Below are 20,534 nucleotides of genomic sequence, written 5' to 3' on the forward strand. Positions count from 1 at the left end.
TGAGTGGTCTATAATTTTTATGGTACTTTTATTTTAACAAATAGAGACAGAATATCAACAAAGAAGTCCAGAAAAAACACAAGTTATAAATTAATTTGCATTTGATCGAAGGAAATAAGTATTTGATCCCCAAGCAAAACATGACTTAGTACTTGGTGGAGAAACCCTTGCTGGCAAGCACAGAAGTCAGACGTTTCTTATATTTGGTCACCAGGTTTGCACACATCTCAGGAGGGATTTTGGTCCACTCCTCTTTACAGATCCTCTCCAAATCCTGAAGGTTTCAAGGCTTTTGCTTGGCAAGTCGAAGCTTCAGCTCCCTCCACAAATTTTCGATAGGATTAAGGTCTGGAGACTAGCTAGGCCACTCCATAACCTTAGTGTGCTTCTTCTTGAGCCACTCCTTTGTTGCCTTGGCTGTATGTTTTGGGTCATTGTCATGCTGGAAGACCCATCCACGACCCATCCTCAGTGCTCTGGCTGAGGGAAGGAGGTTCTCGTCCAAGATCTTATGGTACATGGCCCCGTCCATTGGCCCCTCAATGCAGTGAAGTCGTCCTGTACCCTTAGCAGAGAAACAACCCCAAAGCATAATGTTTCCACCTCCGTGTTTGACGGTGGGGATGGTGTTCTTGGGATTGTAGCATTCAGCATTTCTCTCCCTCACGAAGAGTCGAATTTATGCCAAAGGGTTCAATTTTGGTCTCATCTGACCACATCACCTTCTCCCAAGCCTTCTCTGAATCATTTAGGTGTTCATTGGCAAACTTCAGATGGGCCTGTACATGTGCCTTCTTGAGCAGGGGGACCTTGCGGGCACTGCAGGATTTCAATCCGTTACGGTGTAGTGTGTTACCAATGGTTTTCTTGGTGACTGTGGTCCCAGCTGCCTTGAGATCATTACCAAGCTCCTCCCGTGTAGTTCTGGGCTGATCCCTCACCCTTCTCATGATCATCCTTACCCCACGAGGCGAGATCTTGCATGGAGCTCCAGGCCGAGGGCGATTGATGGTTATTTTGTATTTCTTCCATTTTCTAATAATTGCACCAACAGTTGTCTCCTTCTCACCAAGCTTCTTGCTGATGGTCTTGTAGCCCATTCCAGCCTTGTGCAGGTCTACAACTCTTACCCTGATGTCCTTTGCATGTTCTTTGGTCTTGCCCATGGTGGTGGAGAGGTTGGAATGGAAGAGATTGATTCTATTGACAGGTGTCTTTTATACCCATAACAAGCAGAGATTAGGAGTACTTTTCCTAAAGTGACAGGACTAATCTGTGTGCCTCATGGGCATATAACCGGTCTGTATGAGCCAGAATTCTTGCTGGTTTGTAGGGGATCAAATACTTATTTCCTTCGATCAAATGCAAATTAATTTATAACTTTATATAATGTGTTTTTTCTGGACTTCTTTGTTGATATTCTGGCTCTATTTGTTAAACTAAAAGTACCATAAAAATTATAGACCGCTCATTTCTTTGTAATCGGGCAAACTAACAAAATCAGCAGGGGATCAAATAATTATTTCCCCCACTGTATGTCCATTCCTCACCAGAGAAGCAGCACAACTTTTGATCTCTTGCCTTGACGACTGCAACGCACTCTTGGCCGGTCTCTCCGCCTCCACCATCAGGCCTCTGCAGCTCATCCAGAACGCTGCCGCCCGTCTGGTGTTCAATCTCCCCAAATTCTCCCATGTCACTCCCCTCCTCCGCACCCCTCACTGGCTCCCGGTAGCAGGACGCATCAGATTCAAGACCCTGGTGCTCACCTACCGTGCAGCAAAGGGAACAGCTCCTCCCATTTGCAAGCAATGGTCAGCCCCCAAACCCCCTGCCCGATCACTCCTCTCTTCCACCTCGGCCTTTATGTGGATGCAGCAGCTGCGCTACTCGGTCACGGCTTTTCACTGTCCTGGCACGCCGCTGGTGGAACGAGCTTCCCACTGCTGTCATGACTGCAGAGTCACTACCAATCTTCCGCTGTAGATTGAAGACCCATCTCTTCAGGCTACATCTTAACGGTCCCTCCTAAAGACCTCTTCACCACCACTACCCCCCTGTACAAGTTTCTCTCCTGTTAATAAAAAAAAAGAATTCCTTCTTCTTGCATTGTGACTGCCTATGGCCCTTAGTCCGAGCATTGATTACTTTATCTTATGATGACTGGATAGATGATTCACTTACTTAAACAAATGTATTTGTTGTAAGTCGCTTAGGATAAAGGCGTCTGCTAAATGCCATAAATGTAAAATGTAAATGTAATGTAAATGAATCATAGTGATCGTTTTATTTAGTATCGAAATAAAACCTTTATTTAGAACGTTTGGAGTATAGAGCCAAAAGAAGAAAAAATGCTTCACTGTCCCATTACTTATGGAGAGCACTGTATATATTACAAAATCTAGTTGTTTGTGCATCTATCCATTATTTTACCATGGTATATGACCCTATGTGTTGACCTATTCACACACATGTAACACATTATAGGCATACATAATGTCCTCATCATGTATCATAATATATGATGTCTTTAAGACTTTATGTTTCAACTGGAAAATGGCTGATAATAGCTCAGTATAATAAGGAGATGATATAAGACTACATTCAGTGCATGCTTATAACAAGTCTTATAATGCACAATAAGTACATAGAACCAAAATGCTCTATGCGATGGATGAGATTGAAATATACAGCACATGCATGCCAGTTAGATTAACTAGCCATTCTTCTCAACCTTTTTTGTCCCCATTGATCTACCCAGATTCCGGGAGCTTCTCAGAAGAATCACTTACCAAGTACTGGTCGTGGAAACATACACAACTGGCCCCTTTAGAAGCCCTGTGAATGGAGCCACTATTTTGAATAAGCGTCAGAAGACTTGGCCTTGTTCCATACAGTGTGGGTAATCACGCTGCTTCCTGTAGCCATCCATTCACCATCACCATCACTCTCTCCACACGCCTCACTAGCTCACAGTCACGCTGAGAGCTGAATTATGGGGAAGGCGCCTTGGCATTTTATGTTGTAGACCCTCGTCCCGCAGACAAGCCTTAAGCTTCTATTGCCAGATACCTACAGTAGCCTACTCTTTGACCGTGGTGATGAACAAAATTCCCCACTGGGATGAAGTAAGTGTAATTCAGCCCAGTTAAATAAGTTTCACCAGTACAAACATGCTTCTGCTGAAAGGTATCTTTCTCCTCTTTCAGGATAAAGTGTTTATTTCACAGATTAGTCATTCTTTCAACAGTGCGTAGTTTGCTATATCGTAAGATAATCAGAAGTACGATGTCTTTCTTTTTGGGTGTCCTTGGATGTTATGCTCATTTGATGCAGAGAAATTATGGCCCACATCTGGCCCACGTCTGTTTTCTACTGGCATCCAAAAGTGGCAAAGTACAACTTTGTTCTCCAGGCCAGAAGTGGAAGGCTGCCATTCCTAAGCCTTATCTTTACCATGAAAAGGCCAGACCTTCGCCGTATAAGACATAAAGTTGTCACTGTCCTGCGTTGTATCCTGCTTTTAGACTGAATGATAGATCAAATGGGTAAAATATTACAAGAGCTGAGGGAAAACTCAGTTCTTGGTTCAGACCACACAGCTCGAGTATGGACTTGCTCTGCTGCCTGATTATACCAAGTAAAATATTCCTTAAACACAGAAGTTGTCATTGTCCTTTATTTTCTTACAGCCAGCATGTGGATGTGGTCCAGTTACCACTTGATAAATGGATATGGGCCAGGTCTGGTTGCTTCAGGCTTATATGTGGTAACTGTATCTGGCCCATTTCTGGGCCATAATTGCAAGTGGTAACTGGGCCATATCCACATGCTGGCAGCCAGAGCCTGCCCACTTCTGGCCTGGGGAACAAAGTTGTACCTGGGCCATGTCCGGATGTAGAAAACAGATGTGGGCCAGATCTTGGCCGTCATTTCTCTGCTGACTGGGTGTTCTACTCAAATTGTGGTCAAGATCTGGCAACTGTACTGCAAACAACGAACACTCTGTCTGTTACAGCATATACAGTGCCTTCGGAAAGTATTCACACCCCTTCACTTTTTCCACATTATGTTGTGTTATAGACTCAATTTAAAATGGATTAAATAAAAAGAATTTGCCATCAATCCACACACAATACCCCAGAATGACAAAGCAAAAACATGTTTTTAGAAGCTGGATTTTGATGCTGAGAGTATGTACTACTAATACACTGAAACATAATCAGCAGAAACATACTATATACTACTGAGGGTATGTAATACTACCACACTGAAATATAACCAGCAAAGAAACATACTATATACTGCTGATGTTATGTACTACTAATATGCTAAAAGTATAACCAGCAAAACATACTATATACTACTAGTGATATATACTACGAATGTACTGAGTGTTTAATGGCAAGAAAAACTTCAAATGTAAAACTAATCAGATGACTTGGGGTTGATTTATGTCGAAGGGAGGTTTTTACCTGTTTTATGGTTTAAATGATGGAACTGATCTGTCTAACTGTGTGTAAAGAATAAAGTTAAAATGTAATAAATTGGAAAGGGAAAGAGAGAAAGGGGAATTAGGTCAAAGTTGAGAGAAGTTGGGTTAAGTCCAGAGGGCTGTGGTTTTAGATTAATGTAATCGTCAAGGACGACCGGGGGGGTATGGTGCCTGTAAATGTCAAGGACGACCTAGAGGGGATTAAGTATGTTCACGTGCAAAAGTTATGCTCAGGGATATACAAAGGGGCAGGGTTATACAAAACTGGTTGTTAGGCGTATTTTAGTGGGCATTTTCCACAGATCTCTGAGGAGGACGGATCCCTAAAGAGACCAGGAGGTCTAGCCCAATCGGGGTATCCACGACCAAAATCCTCTCCGGAGAGAGTTTAGATTTGGAAAGCCCCCAGTCTAAATTGCTGTGAGTATTAGGAGTAGGCTCAGTCTTTTTAGCTGCCTATATTCTGTGGAAAGGATCGGTTGAGTGACCACTTCACTTGTACTGGGAGGTGGGCCATTGTAGTTCCTCGGCTGAGGGTACAGTGCTACAGTGGTAATTCCTTTTACTCCTATCTATTTACTTTCAGTTTAATTTCTTTGATTTATTTTATTTTACTTTATTCACTTTAGTATTACACTTTCGTTAAATTTTGTTCAACTTCTTTGCTCTTTTACTGGAGCATTACAATACTCATATGTATATTTTTCTTGTACTCTAATTACTTTGAAAAGATTTGATCTCTTTTATTTTTGTTCATTTCGATAATTTCTTTAATTTATTTGATTTTTTTTTTTTTACCCCGTGGGTTTACTTTAATTACTTTACATCTTCTATTTTTATTATTTTAAATAAACCTTAAATACTTATTTTTACTTGGAGATCGAGAGTCATCGGAGTCCCACGGCTGAGGGTGCGGTGATAGACTGGAGTGAATGAATGGGAGAACTTGTAGCCTTCGGTATATAGACTTACTGTAAATTACTTTTCATCTTCTTTTGTATTTGTATTATTTTTGCATAAAATCTAAATCATAATATTGGTATCTTGTATTGTCATGCTGTCATGCTTAATGCTTGAATAAACTCTGCAAACCAAGGAAAAGTTTTATTAGATTTATACATAGTATAGTACTTACCACTTGAAATTATGTGTTATCCTCCTTGCTAAACATAAAAAGTTAGATTACACTTTGCATATTACATCAAAGGAAATGAATGGTTATTCTCGCTGAATTGTCCTCATCTATAAATCCAATTCCTGCAACCACACCAACTGGCACTCAAATAACAATAGAGCTGTCGTTAACCTTTGGGGCTTTCATATGCTGAGTTCTGATTCGTAGGTCACTTACAGTGCTTAGTATTAAGCGGTAGCAGAGGAAACTGGGAAGTAGACGGTTAACAGCAGGATGAATCTATTCAACATCAGCCTACGATTATCTTCTCAAATCCTTGTATGGTAAGACCCTTTAGGCAGGAGATTTAACCCGTTAGAAGGAGGGCTGGACCGGTACCTTGTACAGGGTATATTCACCGGGAGAGAGAACCAAGAGGTGATTTGGATATAAAAAGGCTTACAGAGGGATATCTTTGAATTTTTCTCTGCCTTGTGTCGTGTGTAGAGTATCTCTCTCTGCATTGATTTTGGTGTGTTGAAAAGTTCCAACTTGGCATAATAAATGAGCTCAAAATTAACTTTGGTTTCTTGATGACTGAATATGTAGTATTAGTAGTAGGAGGATTGTGACTAACCAAGAAGAAGTTTGGAGGGTTTTTCCACCACACATACTTAATTTAATATTTTTTATGAAGGATTTTAATGGATTTCTGTTTTGTTCAATGTTTTTTTGGTGTGTAGATCGCACCATTTGTGTACAAAGCCCTACAACATAAACTCCTGGCTTACCTCACCTTGTTATTGAAGTATAAGAACAAAATTTACCAAACTCATTCTCTGGGTTGGTTAACTCTTGAGGTTCCTCGGGTCTCCACCGAATTGGGTAAATCCACTTTTAGTTCTGATGCACCTCACTGCTGGTACAATCTACAGAGTACATTACAGTTGGTTGCTCTGGTGCCGCTCTGGCAATTAAACATTTTGATCCAGGACAAGGAAACTATTCTGCAAGGTATTTTAACTCCTGCTCACCTTGGACCAGGACAAATACATTTGGGATTGAGTGGTGTGGTGGAAGTCTAGGATTTACCACTCTGTACTTTAGCTCTTCGGAGGTAAGAATCAAGAAACAAGTTCTGAGTAGCCACACTATCTGAGTCCGGTATTTATTGCTTGCAAACAAGAGACAAGAGCGTAACAGCAGCCCAGCGTAGAACCGGGGGTCCGTTCAGCACAAGTCTAAAGAGACAATGATCAGGTTTGTCTTTTATACAGTTTGAACATATTGCCAGGCGCCTACAAGGCTATCGGCTGATGGCCTTGTGCTTACGTGAGAAAGGGCGGGAGAGAATGAACAATGGGGAGGCTTTCTTACTGATTAATCGCCGTTCAACATTTCACACCTATCGACAGGATGCGCCTGTCCCCCCACTATTGCTCTCTCCTACCACTCCCTCAGAGATCACCGCTGTTCATATGGTAAATCATACAGTGCTTCTCAGAACAATGGCTATAGAGCTTTAGAGGTGTGGCAAGAGAAAATGTCATCACAGTAGTTACACAAGTTGTATCAGTCATATGAAAGTGTATAACCTGAAAATAGTTCTATGAATGTATTTTCCATAACACACCTCAAAACAAACAACAACTGAAGAAGTCTGCAGTACAGGCATGCAGAACATCAAGATACCCAGCGTCTGGTAGGGTCACAGACTTCAGGCAGTTATTGCATGCAAAGGATTGTCGACCAAATACTAAACATTACCAGAGTGCTTAATTTGGACATTTCATAAATCTGTCCCATTACTTTTGGGTACCCTGAAATAGGGGGACTATGCATACAAAGTGGTGTACTTTCTGAATGGTGAAACCAATATGTACAGCAATACCATCAAATAAAAGCTGATAATCTCTATTTTAACTTTATAGTAATTGAATGAGTAATTTGATTTCAAATCCAAACTTAGTGTAGAGCCAAAAGAAGAAAAAAATGCTTCACCACTGTCCCGTTACTTAGGCAGGGCACTGTATAATAATAGTCAAGTCTATAAATGTAATAAACTGCATCCTCTCTAACTGTATCATAGATAGATAGATAGATAGATTCAACTTTATTGTCATTGTGCAGAGTACAAGTACAGAGACAACGAAATGCAGTTAGCGTCTAACCAGAAGTGCAAAATAGCAGAAAGTGCAATGAACAGTATTTACAGGTAGTGCAATATATGATCAGTAGTAGTGCAGTGTAATATAGAATAATATAAGCAGTATAATATAGCAGTGCAGTATAGCAGTATGTGAGTAACAGTAGCATTATAGTAGAATAAATAGTTACAGTATGAGCAGTGTAGCAGCATATGAGCTGTATGGGTAATGCAGTCTAGCAGTATATATGTATTAACAGTAACATGAGGTAGATGCCGAATAAATATAAATATGGAATGCCGTATAAACAGTATAAACAAGTATGTACAGTATGTGCAGTAGTATTAAAGAAAATATAGGATATGTGCATTATGTGCATTATGAACAGTATGAACAGGTATGTACAGAAGAGCAGTGGTAATGAGTAAGAGAAGGGGAGGGGAGTATAGTGCAATAGTGCAATTGTCCGGGGGGGGGGGGGTGGGGGTTGCGGGGGTAGTAGTTTGTCAGGTAGGTGTAGTGTTCGAGTTCAGCAGGGTGACAGCCGCAGGGAAGAAGCTGCCTCTGAACCTACTGGTTCGGGTGCGGAGAGACCTGTAGCGCCTCCCGGAGGGGAGTGGGGTGAAAAGTCTATGGTTGGGGTGAGAGATGTCCTTGACGATGCTGCGTGCCTTACGCAGGCATCGTTTGCCCTGGACAGCCTCGATGGAGGGGAGTGAGGAACCGGTGATGCGTTGGGCAGTTTTCACCACCCTCTGCAGTGCCTTCCGGTCCGATGCCGAGCAGTTGCCATACCATACTGTGACACAGTAGGTAAGGATACTCTCGATGGTGCAGCGGTAGAAGTTCACCAGGATCTGAGGAGGTAGATGTACCTTCTTTAGTCTCCTCAGGAAGAAGAGACGCTGGTGAGCCTTCTTTATCAGGGTGGAGGTGTTGAGGGTCCAGGAGAGGTCCTCAGAGATGTGGACACCCAGAAACTTGAAGCTGGTGACTCGCTCCACCTCAGTCCCGTTGATGAGGATGGGGGTGTGTGCGCCAGCTTTAGACTTCCTGAAGTCCACAATGAGTTCTTTGGTCTTCTTGGTGTTGAGAGCCAGGTTATTGTCGTTGCACCACACTGTTAGGTGCTGGACCTCCTCCCTGTAGGCCGACTCATCGTTGTTGCTGATGAGACCGATCACCGTTGTGTCGTCTGCAAACTTAACAATGGTGTTTGAGCCATGTACAGGTGTGCAGTCGTAGGTGAAGAGGGAGTAAAGGAGGGGGCTCAGCACACAGCCTTGTGGAACGCCGGTGTTCAGGGTGAGGGTTGAGGAGGTGTGGTTGTGAAGCCTAACAGACTGCGGCCTGTTGGTCAAGAAGTCTAGAATCCAGTTGCAGAGGGAGGGGTTGATGCCCAGTTGCCTGAGTTTGGAGATCAGTTTGGAGGGGATGATGGTGTTGAATGCTGAGCTGAAGTCAATAAACAGCATTCTCACATAAGAGTTAGTCTTGTCGAGGTGGGACAGGGCGGAGTGAAGTGCCGTTGAAATGGCATCCTCTGTACTCCTGTTCTGCCGGTAGGCGAATTGAAAGGGGTCCAGTGTGGGTGGTAGGCAGGTCTTGAGTTGAGCTAAGACCAGCCTCTCGAAGCACTTCATGATGATGGGCGTGAGTGCCACTGGTCGGAAGTCATTTAGGCTCGTTGCAGTGGAGTGTTTTGGCACCGGCACGATGGAGGTGGTTTTGAAGCACGCGGGGACAGCTGCTTGGGCTAGGGACAGGTTGAATATGTCAGTCCAAACCTTAGTCAGCTGCACAGCGCAGGCCCTGAGGACGCGTCCGGGGATCCCATCAGGACCAGCAGCCTTGCGTGCGTTAGTCCTGCTCAGTGCCGCACACACGTCGGTGGGGGATAGAGTGAGGGGCTGGTGATCCGCAGGGAGCACAGCCTTGGTGGCCACCTCCTTGTTGTCCCTGTCAAAGCGGCCGTAGAAGTGGTTCAGCTCATCAGGGAGGGAGGCGTCAACGGAGAGGGGTGAGGTGTTAGATGGTTTGTAGTCATCATCATCTTGTTTGAAGAATTTGTATCTTGAAGGTAATCAAATATTCAGTATTCCGGATACCCTGTTCAACCAATTTGTCATATTTGGTGTGGTTAGATCTCAGAAATAACCAGATCACATCCCTTCCTGCAGAAATTGGTTAACACAGGTATGTGTCAGCATTAGATATCATATTAGGCCTATGCTAGCCTCATCATTATTACCTGTTCTATACTGCACAGATATCAAGCCTGTTTAATGTTATAGGTAGTGGGTATATAGGCTATAGGCCTATCGGGTAGCATGTTTGATTTAATATTATGTTGATGAGCATTTATTATGCACATGAATTGGTTAATTTAGGTGTCTGAAAAACTTGCTGCTAAAAGAGAATCCTATCAGAGAGCTTCCACCTGAATTGGGTGAGTTGAGCTCTGTCACTTTGTTTCCAGTTCCCACTGACCTTTACATAAGAACGGCATGTTGATTCCAACAAGTCTGCATCAACAGTCCAGCTAACTCTTTACTCTCAAAGCCCTGTGTCAAGGTGATGGGACAATGCCTTATTCACCTCAAGAGATTGTGCATGGCTGAACAACCAGTTAGCGTGTGGAAATGACGTGAGTGTCCTGACTGAACTCCACTCCAGGTTCAACTTAAGTGGTGTGACTTCTGCTCCCTTGGAGACGGTGTGTGCAGCCGGCTGACTTTTTGTGCAGCTCTACCCTGTAATATGTTTAGCCTGATGAAAATGATCGATAACCCATGGGCTTTCTAACAGGGGCTCTCTGTCATCAAGCACTGTCTGTAGCTAATCATCCTGACCAGCCAAACTCGCCCCTCAGCAGGAAACCTACACTTACTGTAGAACAAAGACACCTTGTATCTTGTTATCTCTCTGGTAGAATGTTATTACAAAATATGAAGCCATTAAGATCATGTCATACTGGATTAGGTTATGATGGTTCAGAGCTGCATAGGTTCAATGTTGCATTCTTATTATCATATGTTACTTCAGCAGAAATGCAAAGGACCCTTTTGAAAATTAAAAGAGCAAAATGATTTATATAGGATGTAAATCTTTTGGTGCAGCAAAAATGTTTTATTGAAAGTTGTTTTTGAATTGTGTGATCGAAAGACATGCCTGTGTGGAAAAGCTACAGTTAGCAGAGCTTGTGAAGTCCAGTCTGGACCTCTGTGGAGAGGTGGTGGATGAAGACGATCTGCAGAGGTTCAAGGAGCTGAAACAGAAGATTTTCCAAATGGACAGGGCATAGTTGGGCTATGAGCACAGGCCATCCCTCTCTCACTCTCACATCTCCCCAGGGCAGCAGAGGGCAGCGATAGAAGCCATAAGCATAGAATATCCCGTTCCTTCCCCTGTCTCCTCTCTTTCATTTGCAATGATCTGTACACAGTAAGCAAGATGGTGGATGCCTACATGTACAAGGAATTTGTTTTTCACCTGTCTAGTTAATTTGCATCAGTGCAGATGAAGGCAAGGAAATTAAACTGCTTCAGACTATGGAGCTGCACACTAGGACCAGCTTGCTTATCTTTCTTTGTTGAGAAGAGAGAAAACCAAACTGACCTCGGTTCTAGTTTTAACTGAAGTCCAGTTGTGGATGAGGTTTAAATACTGCATGCTGCATGGATGATATCAACACTTTTTTAATTACATTCTCTGAGGAGGAGGTCTAGTGATTGAATGGCGCACCCATGCTAGGATCATGCAGGAAAGGAAAGTCTTGGTGCACAAACAGGAAAGGCGTGAAAGGCATAGGAGAGAAGAGGTACTGTACATGCTTGGGTGACACTCATTTTCTGTATCCATTTTTTATTTCTATTTACTTGATGTTCAATTCCTAACTACAGGAGGGCAGCATAACACCAGCTCGAGGCAAGGGTCAGGCTTTGAGAAGAAATAGATGTGAAAGTGTCCCATCAGAAGGGGGCTTTCAGATCTGCTCCTGTAATAAAGACACTGTCTGAGGGCAGTCCGAATAGCCAGAGAGGCTGACTTGAGTCTTTGTTTTCATTCTGGGTGAGAAGACGTTGAAAAAAATAATTTCAGGCTGTGCAGACACTCAGCTGAGGCACTTGCCATCAGAAGCAGCGATAATCCTAGCGAGTGAGGGACCACTATGCCTCCAGTGTGCTGAGTCAGTCATCCTGCAGCAGTAAAACACCCCCACTGAGGCCCCTCCACAGAGTTGGAGCAGCGGATCAGGAGCCATATTCAGATGATGGAGAAACACAGAAGGCCCACGGGAGACTGAAGCTGCAATGCACAATATGGAGGAGGTCTGTTGTGCTGCATGAAACAATCAGTCCATTTTGTTTCATAGTGTTTCGATCAATGACTGTAAATAGAATGGACACATTGACATCGCCTGATCCATTTCAATAATAGTACCTTATGTCGCTAATCCACCAACGAAATGCGTACTTCCTCATTGCCATTTTGGACTGTCCGCCCACTGAACGTGTTCAGTATTCGCTCTCGTCTAGAACAACGCGAGAAGAACATGTGAGCAAAAGGCGACCCCTGGGTAGGCCTCTGCCAATCGAGCATGCGCACTGGGTTACCAATGCGGGAAGCACACAGGAACACATAGGCTCTGCCAACAGAGCAAACGCTATGGTACATTTTTATAGCAAATAAAGAGAGAACATTCCACATAGGACAGGACAAAGAGGCCAAAAGTGAGTTATGAAAAACAATTATAAATGTTCCATAAGAAAACAGGTTGATGTAGAGAGGGAGTAAAATCAAGAGATAACCAGATGTACATTTATGAAGGGAATGATATGAAGAGGTACATAGAAGTTGTTGCATGAAAGGATCAGAGCCTCGAGGAAGTAGATACCCAGAGCATAAAAAAACAGGAAATAGTAATAAGGAGTACAGGGGGTGATGTAATATTAACCAATTATAAACATTCCATATAAGACAAAGAGGCCAAAAGTGAGTTTAGAAAACCAATTATAAATATTCCTCTGATTATCCACTTGATATCATCATCTGAAGTAAATTACCATCCCACAGAAAACATGGTCCAAATATCACAGAAATTTAAATAGCCAAATAAGCCTTCCTAATATCTTCCATCACTAGCCACAATTGACAAGTTGTTGATCTCATCTCATGATGTTTGCTCATAGCAGCGTCCCTCAGTTCTATCAAGCCTTGATTAGCATTTCACTGTAATTGTGTCAACAGGTATGTAAAATACTATGGATTTATTTGAAGACATGACGTACTGCATAATTAAAAGTGTATTTCCACCAAATGGATGTAGCAAAAATATGAATTAACCTGTCATAGAATATAGTCTGACACAAACCTGGAGACTGGCAAACTCACAAGTCATTCGAGAGAAACGATGCTGCTAACTTCGGTGTACTCAACAATGTGTAGTCTAATGTACAGTAAATATGCCTACAATTTGAGATGCAAGACCACAAATACTCACGCTATCAATAGGCTAATGCTAGGACAGCTCATAAACATCAACGTCAACAAATGATACGCTGAATTACCTCGGCATTATAAGTAGCCAGGCCATAGATCAATAGGCTATGTTGCTTAGTTTGTCCCATTTTTCCTGAAAAAAACGTTGGGCCCCCTCCACCAGTACGATTATTACAGTTACAAGCACAAGAAGACACACAACCAGGGACGGACTGGGACAACAAAACGGCCCTGGACTTGCTGAAATGGGGGGTGGGTGGGTGGGCAGGGCTGCACAAAGCCCACAGATTGCGTGGCTCAGTAATCAGTGTGAACTATTGAAAGAAATTAACTCACAAATTCTCAACACTTTATACATACGTTATTGGGGGGGGGGGGGGGGGGGGGGGGGGGGGTAGACCAATGTGGTAGACCAATCTCAAATTGTGGATTGGATTGCCATCAAATGATGCCCTTTGCAAATTTATAATTTATATCACATATCATAACAGTCTCATCATTTTCAACATCAGTGTCTTTATTGTCATAATGAACTATTTATTAAATTAAATCAAATCAAATTGTATTTGTCACTTATCGCATACAGTTGTAATAGACAAGTGAAATGTTTTGTGATCTTGCTCCACACTCAACAAAGCAGCATCATATTCATTATTAAAATCAATTAATCATCATTACTACTATATTGTCATCTTACATTCATGATTGTGCAGTATTATTGCAACTATTATTGAGCATATACAAAATAATAATGCATGTGCTGGCCTATACTGAACACATAATGTGATTTTATCGTGTTCAATTGTTGTGGCACTTCAGGATGCAACGCAGTCCAGCATGGTTCATAAAGTTTCCATGCTCGTTCTCAGTGTCTCGCTCGTGCTGATAGAATCCCTGCACGTTCCTTCCCCTTGGCTGGCTCAGCCTCTTACATATAACGTCAGCGCTTTATAGAGGTAAGAGAAATGTTGTTTTTGTCTGATCTGGCCTATTAAAAAAATTACGATGGCCAAGGCATGAATTTGTATAATTAGAGAACATCAAAGTCACCCTGGAATTGACCTAATTTGGCCAGGAACAATACCGACTCCACCATTGGAATTACATTGGCAATTGTCTTTTTGGGCAGAACTACAAGTGAAAATTACAACGGTACCACGAGTGGCCATTAGTTTTTTTGTGAAAGGTGTGTGTCCCCTGACATTTTGAATCATTGCAGTATTGAATACGTTAACATAAATTGTTAAATAACTCTCCTGGTTTGTATCCTACCTTGTCGATCGCTCATGCCAAATAGTGTGGAGAGGGTCGCTGTCCACATCACCACCCTCACCACTGTCTCCCTCCCAGACAGTAAAGACAGGCCCGCTCCTGTAGATTCTTCCTCTACAACATTTGAAGGATACACCCATTCCTCACGAGAAAAGCAGCGCAACTCCTGGTCCAGTGTAGTATATTTTGCTCTGACCAAAAGAAGGCCTAGTGGGTTATGCCCTTGGACTGTTGCAGCATGCAGTTGACCTTTGTAGGTCGGGGGGATGGTAAAGGAGAGATAGTGGTGGGGGCAGTCTTAGTTAGTTAAGGCTGTGAATAGCACCAAAAGGCATACCCTTATTTGGTGGAAACTATAAATGTCACCATCGTATAGGTTAAAAATGTTTAGGGTAATGTGAACCTGGGAATTCCATGCCCGAATCTGGAAGACAAAGCAGGCTGTTTTTGTATAAAAGACTGAACGGCTGGACTAGATAGGGGGGGGACATTATTGACTGGACAGGAGCCCCCACATCTGGCCGTGGTATGTAATGATGAAGTTACGATTAATTAAAGACGATTAAACTGACTCATCCGGACCTCTGCAGCTTCCTTTCTTCATCTAAGTATATTTACTACAAATTGGCGTCACGAACAGGATTTGGCCAACCGATAGCCGTGCAGAAGAACAGGCCACCAGCTGGGTGTGTGCCTCAAAAAGATAAGTATCAAGTTGACTGTGGGCTATCGACCAAATTTTAAAAGAACCAGGTAGATGAATTGAAGGTGGTTGCATGTCTGCTAAATTTAAACAAACAACAAAGTGTCTGTGAAATGTTATGTTGACCTAACTGTTGGAGATACGATCCTTCAATGTAACCCTAAAAAAACTCGGTAATTAGTTTGAATTATTTGGAGTTACGTCACTTAACATTACGGAACTGGTCTGATCAATTGGTTGTCGTGAACTGGTCTGATCAGCTGGTTGTCGTGCACTTAAATTTAGGAAGACACTAAATGATGTAGAGACTAGATAGATACTGTGGGGGACGCCGTGCAGTGATTTCGTCTAAAAGTCAGGCTACATTGTTTGGGTTAAAGCCCCGTTCAGGTTTAAGTCCTGATAAATCAACAAAATAGTACATATGCAGGTTGAATTCCTGATAACAAAGGCCTGATAAAATATATGTATGCATCCTGGGACAGAGGCGCAAAGCTGCTCTCTCGTTCTAAAAATAGAATAGTTGCCTGCTTGAAAAGCTACAGATCCCTGACAGGGGCGGGTCCCCTGTTCTGGGCTATTTGAGCTAATTTCTTCCAGAGAACGTGTTCTTAAATTTGAGAGAGAGAAATTTGAATTGAACAATATGATTGGGTGTGCACAGTGCAAGCTGTAAATATCTCATCTAAAAGACCTTCCCTTTCTGTTCTTTCTTTCTCTCTCTCTCTTTCTGTTCTTTCTTTCTCTCTCTTTCTTTCTGTTCTTTCTCTATAGAATATGCATATTGTAAAAAGTGTAAATTTATTGTTCGTTAAAAATAAGTGATGGGCCTGTTGCCAGCATCTCAAGTGCGCGTTGAGATGTTGGAAACTGTTTAAACATTGGGAAAAAGTAACGTTCCATTTTATGAAGTTTATTTTTCATATCTCTGATCTTATTTTAGTCTAGTATCTTCTGTATGTTTTGTGTTGAATGATTAATTATTTTAAGAGAACTAATCAAATTAATGCTTTGTTTCGAGCAAAACAGAAGAGGGACAGAGGTTCTGAGAGAGAAAGCGCCAGATAACAGTAAAAAGACCAATTTGTGAGAGACATCAGAACAGCTCGTCTCATATAGCCTACGTCAAAGTAAGACTGCTATTATTTGGTTGAAGTTTGAAGTTCGCTATATGGACTTGTTGATTGATCATTTGATTGTCTGATTAATTGATTATTGATTGATTACTGATTTGATTAATTTGATTAATTGGTTGATTGATTAATGATTTGATTGGATGATTGATTTGATTGAGTGGTCGATTTGTTAATTAAGAATAGGGTAATTGGTTAATTGGTCAATCAGTTGTTTGATAATATGGTTAATTGATTATATGGTTAAATTGGTTAATTGGCTGTTCCATTGGAGATAACTGACAATTGTCAATTGTGATCAAGGATTAATTAATTGAATTGAATTAGTGATTGATTATTTGTGATTGATTTGTAATGAATCAATAAATAAATTTATTGATTGTGAAAATAATATAATTAACCATTGAGTGATTGTTTGGCTAGTTGCTTAATTAAGATAAGGCGATCCTCTCGTTCTCTCTCTCTCTCTCTCATTGATCGGTCACTTCCACTAACAGATAATGGTAGTGAATTATAGTGCATAGAATAATCATGCTGACATTGATGGAACATGTATAATACAGGCAATCTAATCTGTTTCTAATTTTTGCATGCTCCGACTTGAACAATACTATGTGTGCATCACTTGTGGAATGATATAAAGTTTTTGCATGACTGCGATATAATCATATCACAATTTAAACTGAATATTCTAATTGTAGCGTGGTTGGTGGTTTGTTTAGTATTTACAGGAGGATTGATTTGGCTAGCATTAACAGGACAAACATCCTTGTGAGGGACGTCTGAGTCTGAAAGGTGTATGATTGTGGGGTGTGGAACTGACTTGCTGACAGGCATAGCAACAAAGGCATCTCGGTGTCTTTGCTGAACCTTTTTTATTTTAATTTGTTATTTTTGGCACGGAGGTGGTTAGAGCAGTTGTCTCGGGCGCACCTCCACAAACCTGAGTTACTTGGGTCAGTGGAGTCCCCTCAAGGGAGTGCTTAATTGTCCCGCCGCCAAAGTGCTGAAGACTAGGGTTGAGATTAGAAAGTAAGCTTCTGGATAGGAAGATAGCCAGAGCAAGAACGTTTCACACTGGTATGGTGACTGAATGTGTTGATTAAAGACATTAATATAGAATCAACAAAATAAGTAACCAACCATTCAGCCAAGAAGTTGAACTGTAAACAAAGGAAGTGCCTACTGGAAAAGTGTCTTCAGCTAAGTCAACGGTTGAAGGAACAACAATTATGGGTGCGGCTTCAGCTAAGACGTCTACTCCAGTGCAAATGGTTGAAAAGAGCAACCCATTGGTAAAAGGAATAAGAGATAAAGCAGTGGATAAGAGCCTGGAAGAGGAAACCAGGAGATTAGTGAAGGAGACGAATACTCCTTTCTCACACAAAACCCCAACTGTGGCTCCACCACCATATGAGGAAAGGGATACGCCCACCAGCAGCTATCCACAAATACCAATCCTCAACACAGAAGGAAGATACCTCATGGAAGATGAAAATAAACAAATACTCAAGACAGGAGAAGCTAAAATCACGATTGTCATAAAAACACAGGCTGCGGTTCTGCAAAACCTGCCTCAACCACAGACACAACCTCAATTGACACCAGTAATACAGGCTGCTCCTCAGCCTCCATACCCACAACCTCAGAAATGGAGAAAGGGGGGTCAAGGATATACTAGACAAGGAGGTTATAATCCAGGACCCCAGCGAGGCGCAACACTGTGTTACTATTGTGGAAAAAAAGGACATATGATCCGGGAATGTTACAAAAGAGCCCGCGAATGCGGCAGAGAAGCCTACAAGGGACGTTATCCAACTCCAATGAATACATCCCAGGGACGAATGCAATGGCCACAACAACAGCAAACACAGGGACCGGTGAACCCGAACAGGGGCCCGGAACGGGGGTTTTAGGGGTGCCCAGAGAATCTGAAAGGGGGGTGTCAGCTGGTAGTGTCTAAGCAGACAAAGAAGGATCCAAAAAAAAATAAAGTTATAACTACAGAGAAGTCTGCAACCGAGAAAGGAAGAGACTGAATGTCCTCTTAAACCTGCAATCTTATTTCAACTGTAGATTGAGTTCTCAGCTGTAACAGGCAAACCAGCCAAAGAAAAAACACATAGCTAGATAGAAACAAAACTTTTACACAGATTTTATACTAAGTATATTTTGAAGACATAGAGACGCTATACACTCCAATAAAGTTAAAGACGACACCTATCATGACCTCCATCACCCAGCCGTCTGACCCTGAGATCCCAGACAACCACAAAGAGAGCTAGCTAGCATTAGCTAGTGGTGACACCAACGGGATTGCGAGGGGGAAACATATTGGAAGCGTTTCGTACAAAGACAACAATACTCTCTCTTAAGCTCAATACCTTAAGGACTCCTGTCACAGATATGGCTGCAATAATAAAGGAAATTGTCAGCCGAAACAAAAGGAGATACCAGGAAGATGGGTTTGACTTGGACTTGACCTATATTTATCCAAATATAATTGCTCCTGCAGAAAGACTTGAGAGTGTCTACAGAAACAACATAGACGATGTAGTACGGTTTCTGGATTCAAAACACAAAAATCATTATAAGATATATAATCTTTGCACTGAGCGACATTACGACACCGCAAAGTTTAACTGCAGAGTTGCACAGTACCCCTTTGAAGACCACAACCAGCCTCAGCTGGAGCTAATCAAGCCATTCTGTGAAGACCTGGACCAGTGGCTAAGTGAGGATGACCATCATGTGGCGGCCATCCACTGCAAGGCAGGGAAGGGCCTCACTGGTGTCATGATCTGCACTTATCTCCTCCACCGAGGGAAGTTCCTGGAGGCATAGGAAGCACTCGACTTCTACAGGGAAGTGCGGACAAGAGACAAGAAGGGAGTCACAATCCCAAGCCAGCGACGCTATGTCTACTACTACAGCTACTTTCTGAAGAACCAGCTAGAATACAAGCCCATCGCTCTGCTCTTCCACAAAATGGTGTTTGAGACGCTCCCCATGCTTAGTGGAGGCACCTGCAGGGACAGTACCGTTAGAAACAGGAGTTTCCCGATTCCTCAGGGCTTCAAGAAAGGGAACTGGCATTGGGATCCGCAGTTTGTGGTTTATCAACTAAAAATCAAGATCCATACGTCCAACACAGTGCACACAAGGCGAGGGGACAAGCATATGTACTTTGAGTTCCCCCAGCCACTGCCTGTCTGTGGAGACATCAATGTGGAGTTCTTCCACAAGCAGAACAAGATGATGAAAAAGGACACAAAGCCTCTCAGAAGAAGTTGCAATATTGCCAGGAATGTGTAGTTTATTTTGGACAATCCATAGCACACTGGACACTGTTGTGGCGACGAAGTTCCAACTTGGAAAAGGCGACGATTGCTAGCAGCACTAAAATAGTTTACGATAGTTAGCTACAATAGCTCTGACGAATCACTTGGGGAGTAACAAGTGTTGCCATTCAGAACTTTGCGATAGCGAGTGTTTCAAAGTTAAATCTAACTTTTATAAGTAAGCTATATGTTGCTCATCTTGAGACATAGAAGGAGGATACTTTGCGAAACTTAGCTAAACATATTTTGATTCACTTTTAGCTGAATCCGCTCAGGAGCACAACTGAGATGTGGTAAGGTAACAGCCCATCACCAATCTACCAGGATGACAGAACCAAGACTTGAGAATTCCCATCACCTGAAAACTTCAGATACCACATTAGGTGGGAACGGAACAATTTTTGAGCATCCCCCAGCCAACTGGAGCAGACAGACCAGGTGCAGTTCTTTTGGTGACACACGAAGTTTAGTTAAAAGAGACAATTACTCCCAGAGACTTGTTGCAAGAGGAAGCAAGTGTACTGGATAAGAACTTTTGGCTTGCCAGAGGAGCGAGTCAGGATGCTACAGGCCTCTGGAGGAACAATGAGGGTTTGATAGTAGCACCTCCTAACTAGCTAGGACTGTTGATACATGACGCTCATGGGCTTGCCCATGTAGCAAGGGGGGAGGTGAGAAGGAAAATTACAAAAGAATACGGATTTTGGGCACCATACCTATTAGAACAAATTGACCATGTCATAGGTAGATGCACAATCTGTTTGAAAAACAATATTAGAAGAGGAGTATTAACACCTCCAGGACACATCCCAACACCAAGTGGGCCA

General features: G+C 42.3%; 1 pseudogene across 1 annotated transcript; it reads left to right on the forward strand.

Annotated features, from left to right (window-relative positions):
• Window positions 1-18,772: 18,772 nt before the first annotated feature.
• Window positions 18,773-19,681, forward strand: LOC310824019 (phosphatidylinositol 3,4,5-trisphosphate 3-phosphatase and dual-specificity protein phosphatase PTEN-like; annotated as a pseudogene). Its single transcript has one exon. The product of its transcript is annotated as a phosphatidylinositol 3,4,5-trisphosphate 3-phosphatase and dual-specificity protein phosphatase PTEN-like (transcript).
• Window positions 19,682-20,534: the final 853 nt, after the last annotated feature.

This window comes from Argentina silus, assembly GCF_951799395.1.
Source record: "Argentina silus genome assembly, chromosome: Y".
NCBI lineage: Eukaryota > Metazoa > Chordata > Actinopteri > Argentiniformes > Argentinidae > Argentina > Argentina silus.